Raw genomic sequence first — 5797 nt, 5'->3', positions numbered from 1 at the left:
GTGGAGCATAAGAAGCCATCGTTTTGTGTAAAATTTCAAACTCTAAACAAATTTCTCAAAGGGTCATCGTAATCTCCCCATTGATCGCTCCTTAATACCTTAAACTTTCAATTTAACATTATTCGACTATAACACATATATCAAATAATAAATTCCAATTTAACCCTTAAAATGATACATAATCGTCACATCATTTATGATATTTGAAATAAAACATATAATTTGGAATTAAATCAACTCAGATATTTTCAAGAAATTTATCATACTTTAATTCCAAAATGCAAATATTTTGCAAACACAGAGAATTTAAGATTCCACATTTTGCATTCTCAAAGTTATTTTTCTTTCATGCAAAATCACAATTATTATGTATTGTTTGCAACATTGCAGTCAACACATATTCTCAAAAAATGCACATATATATTAATCACGTATTCAATATAAAATGCCATCTAATTCACTACTTTCCAAATGTCATTTTTTCTCTCTCATAATAATAGCCCCACTACAAATTCAATTAAAGCCAATAAATTAAGAAACTCAATATTTAGATGACAAAATTAATTCGGGCCGGATACGATTATGGCAACATGAAATTGTGCTTCAGCCATAAATTCACATGAACCGTTTGGTTTACTTGTGGTTACTTATTCAAATGTAACCATCAAATTCCAACCGTGAAAACCCCATCAAGTTTCCACCAAAAACTATTTTATGCATCAATTCATGCATTTCAAAACTGACCCTTTGCAGTTCCTTTTTTTTATGTGCAATCATGGATTTAATTGCAATGCACCCTTTATACATGGTATGAGTCCATGAATCAACGGAGACATTTTGGTCTGACTCTCAAGATCAACCATTCGGTGCAACATTTCGTGCCACAGTAATGGCTATCAAATTTTTTTTTTTTCACAAACCAAAACACAACATACAGTGTCTAATGGCATCCGAAAGCCGTAATGCATCAAGTAATACATGATATCTATTGAGAAAGAAACTTCATATGGTTTCACTTGCAAAAGACATCCACGGTTCACACACAGTGCATTTGATAAGCAATCGCATATCAATTATAAACATTAATTCAAGCATCAACCTGACACATTCTATTTAAAATACAATGTAGCACGATAAACGAGAAACAAATGATATATATGAAAGCCAAAATCCACACAGGACTTTTAGAACAATAACATATACATTACGTAATAGAAGATGTATATATATGTAGAAGACAAATCACGAAAACTAACAAATATCATATTAGAACAATATTCACGAAGTAGTTTTCAAATATCAAGGCAAGGTTTTGGTTTTATACATACTTCCGTATTCAAAAGCAAACTATAACAACCCTCATTAGTAAATTAAAAGAAAAGAAATTAATTAGGTGTTTAATTAGATTAAACACTTATGCAAGGAAATTATGTGAGATAAATTATTAGATTAAAATAATGTGGGTTCATGATAATTAATGGGAATATACAGTTTATGTTAGACAAGTCTAATATGACCTAGATATAATTATGAAATATGAATTAGAATATGAAAAAATATATATAGTGGGAATTAAGGGATATTTTATAGTTTAGCAAAATTAAGTCGAAACTTGAATGAGATGATTTAATTAATTTATCTAGTAAATTTAGTGGGATAAATGTGAATTTAATTTGATCCAATAATGTGTAGAGAGATTTATTTATTTCAGTTGGAATTGATTTAATATCAACTAATAGGGAATTTTAAATAGGTCAAATTACTTGTGTGAATTAACAAGTTATGAGATAGCCTTAAACTTAGTGGATTGGTTATTAAATTATTGGTGTTCACATGAATTTTTGGTGAAGCCCATTGTGCTATAAAATTAGAATGGCCCGTGTGGTTTATTTTTGGTGAGACCAATAGGTACCCATTTAAGTGGTGAAAGGTCAAAGTTTGAAGATTTGAATCATAGTATCCAAATTAATTGGCAAGTTGGCTCCTCACTTGCCATAGTCAGACGTTGCCCATTATTGAGGGTTGACACATCATAAGTGATTGAAATAAAATAAGCCTTCTTATAACCCATCTATTAGCAAGTTCACAGCCTTGGAGTTTAGCTTCCCACGCTCATTTTGTTCTTTCCTCTCTATGTGCAGCGAAATATTAGGAGAAGAAAGGGCAAGTTTTAGTCACTTGAAATACTTAGAATGAGGACAAATGATCTGCATGAAAGATGTAGAGTTATGTCTTGAGAGTAAATTCCAAGTGGAAGTTCCTTGAAAGAAGCCTTAGTTTGTGAGAAAACCTTTCCCCATTGCTGCGACCTAATGTTGTTAAAAAGAGAGTACAAGGACTGTTCGTGTTATCTAATGGTTGGACTATGACTCTAGCTCCTTGGAAGGTGTTTTAAGGTATGTAATCTCTTTTTTAAGGGCTGCACATAAGCGGAAATCAGTTCATGTATGAGTCTTATGATTTTTATGTAGGTTAAATGATGTATATGTTGGGATTTATGTTGTTCATGAATTATTGTCGTTGGACAACAAATTCTTCTAGTTAATTGATTGAAAAATCTGCACTTGGGGTAGTTTGAGGAACCAACTAGGGACAGCCCATATGTATTTTTAAGGTGCACTCTAAGTGTTTGACATAATTCCTAAGTGAGTCAATGAATTTTAATTATGTAATGATTATGGACTAATGAAGAATTATGGTTAAGAAATAGTGAAATACTACCATATGTGATGTTAAAATCAAAAAAATTGAAAGAGCTTTGGAGCCCTGTGTAGTTCGACCTATATGTGTAAAAGATGCACAACATGTGTTGAATTTATGTCTAAGTGAAAAACATGAAGTTGAGATTGTTTTATGATGAAATAAGTGTTTGGAAATGTTATCAAGTTATGAAGAGATGATGAATTAAGTAAAGGCAATTCAGCCCTATGATCCGTTAGGTACATGGAAGTGGTTTAGTAAGGTTACAAAGATATTTTAACAAGCTACGTAAGTATTGGAAACAATTATATGATAAGAAGTTGTAAGAAATGCACGTTTCCTATTTTAAATAACTCTTGGCCTTGTAGTCAATTGAAGTAGTTAAATATTGTTTTAGGGAATTGTTTTAAGATTTAAATTATGTTAGATTATATATATATATATAAAAAGAAAAGAAAAGAAGAGGAATCAATTAAGAAACATTGGAAAGTGTTAAATTCATAGAACCTATATATATAGTTTTCGGCCTACATCATTAAATTGATATAGATTAATACAAAATTTATTGAAAATTGGAGAACAAATATATACATGATCATTGAAAGATGTTTTACGATCATGTGAGGTTTAAAATATGTGGTGTTGATAAGGTCGAGTTAATAGAAATTCTATGTCAGGAATAGTTGCATGTGAATTAAGCTAATTGGTTAAACATGACAGCAAAAGAATTGTGTATTATGTTTATATATAGGCTTCGACCATAAAGAAATAATGGGCATAGATTATGTGGTTTCAATTAAAGTGAATGTTTAATAGCATTTGCCTAGAATAATCAAGTATGATTCAAGTGGGTTATGATATGTGAAGCTATGTTAAAGTGTATGAAATTCCACTATAAAAGGGTAAGTTAATTAACTAGTTGAGGGTTTAATTTATGAAGTATAAATTAAGTGGTAGATATGTGGTATGGCATGAGCTGTCAAGGGAAATAAAATTGTCAAGTTGGTTATGAAATTAACATATGAAATATAATTATTTGGATTTCAAGTAATGTATGTTTCATTGGAACTTAATGGTACTTTTATATATACGGTAACAGAGTGTAATCAAACGAAGTAGGTGGACGGACAACTTGGAGACAACCAAGTGTACGGCGTATTAAATAACAAGTTAGCAGCAGGAAAGAGGTTACAGGTAAGCTTTCGGTTTATGAGTTTTCTCAGCCTTTTTGTTCCGCCATGATCAGTGGCGATTATGGTTTCCGTATGGATATAATTGTTGTTAATATTGATACTTTGCGTAGTTGCATTCATATAGTGCATGCATATGATATTATTTATGTTATGATAAGTTAATATGATATGATCTCCAATGAAATAAAGCCTTAGAAGTGTAAGTTGTGGTTTCTGAAAAGAGGAAACATTTATGGATATGATCACGGTGTACATAAGGTATAGCCGAGGAAACTTTAGTTCTCTAATCATTATGAGTATGCTATTGAATATGATACGACATTACGAATATAAGATGGAAGCCTTATTGATACATAAGACATGAACATACTTAAGATTAATAAGAAAGTACGTTATAAGAATAAATGAGAATTATTAGAAAAGATATATGATACAGAAATTCTAATATGGATTATATGGTGTTATCTATGTCTTGGTACTTGATATTTTATTGCAGGAAGTGGACTCTTGGGTGGAGACTGCTCCATAAACCCCAAGTTTATTGAGATTCATTCTCACCCCGCGTTATGGGGATATATTTCAGGTATCGCAGCAGTTGACGATCGTTCTCGGGGCAAGAGGCCCGTGGTTGATGAGTAGATCTGAGCATAGATGTTGCCTGCTTATTTTGGGAGTCTGTTGTATATATTTGTCACACTGTGATGTAGTATGTTTATGTAGGTTGATGTAGGATGTTGTAGTTATGACACATAGCCACCTTTTAATGTGATATATATAGAGTTATGGATCATGCATGTATATTACTGTATATGATATGGAATTGTTGTATATTGTGGGTTGTAAGAGCCCCAAGGAATTGTTGGTCCTTGTGTGTGCCACCCACTAATTATTAGGTACCATTTGAGGTCATAGACCACTTGTACAAATTTGGGAAATGTTGGAAAAACAAAGGAAACTCTGGCGAATTTTCTGGAAATTGACAGTTTTTAGGCGAACTTTGGGAGAACATAGCTCCCTCCACAGAGGTCCGTTAGGGACGTACCATACGCCATTTTGAAGCTTGTAGTTCCCTATACACTGTGGTAAAATATGAGATTGTTCTGAGCTGGGCGCTGGCCTTGGGAGGGCTGTGAACACAGCTGCCCTGTTTGCCCTGCACTTGGGGGCTGTACTGGACCAGTTTTGGGAAATTAATTCTCGCTTCGTTTCTCAGTCAAATTAAGCGTGTGATATATCAAAATGAAGTTTGAGATGTCTAGTTTGTAGGATAAAAATTTGAGAGCAAATGGTTGAATGGATAGAGTGCAGTAATTCGAGTAATGTGAGTGGTTTGAAGCTGTTTTTGGGGTTGTTTGGCTAATTGCTTATCCAACTTCAAACGGCGATAACCGGAGCTAATGAGCTCCGAATTGAGCATATGATAGCTTGTTGAAAAGGGAAATAAGTAAGACAAAGATATAATTTGAGAAGAGAGTTTGGTTGCGATCGGTCTGGTCGCAGAAAAATTTAGAGTGAAACATATCCGAATTGATAAAAACGTAAAGTTTGGAAACTGACTACGTGAGTTTATGGGAACTCCTTAGTAACTTATAATACGTAATGTGAGTTATAAAAATAGTTTAAATAAGTCTTCCGCAAGAGTTTACGGTTACGGTCACAGCTTTTAATTATTACGCCTTTTATGTTTTAAATGCTCGCGTAATAATAGGAAAAAGTTTATTCGCATTTTTATAAATGAACTGCTGTGATTGTAACTGCACTTAATATCATAATTAATGTTAACAATACCGGTGTACAACGGGCTGTTACACAAACCGTACTGTAGTATATATCAAAACCAATATGAAGGCACGACCATCGATAAATTACTTTTCAAAATCAATATGAAAAACCAATATTATAAT

At 32.6% G+C, this 5797-nt stretch overlaps 1 long non-coding RNA gene across 1 annotated transcript; it reads left to right on the top strand.

The window, feature by feature from the left end:
• Nucleotides 1-2005: 2005 nt before the first annotated feature.
• Nucleotides 2006-4851, top strand: LOC133298502 (uncharacterized). Its single transcript, XR_009749812.1, has 3 exons — nucleotides 2006-2396; nucleotides 3800-3894; nucleotides 4477-4851. It is a non-coding gene; the product is annotated as an uncharacterized LOC133298502 (long non-coding RNA).
• The last annotated feature ends 946 nt before the right edge of the window (nucleotides 4852-5797 follow it).

The sequence above is a fragment of the Gastrolobium bilobum genome, unplaced genomic scaffold (assembly GCF_033153095.1).
Source record: "Gastrolobium bilobum isolate Gb01-03AN ecotype WA unplaced genomic scaffold, APGP_CSIRO_Gbil_v1 utg2403, whole genome shotgun sequence".
In the NCBI taxonomy this organism is placed as follows: domain Eukaryota; kingdom Viridiplantae; phylum Streptophyta; class Magnoliopsida; order Fabales; family Fabaceae; genus Gastrolobium; species Gastrolobium bilobum.
Note: the sequence above shows the minus strand (reverse complement) of the source record. Positions and strands in the feature narration are given on the sequence as shown.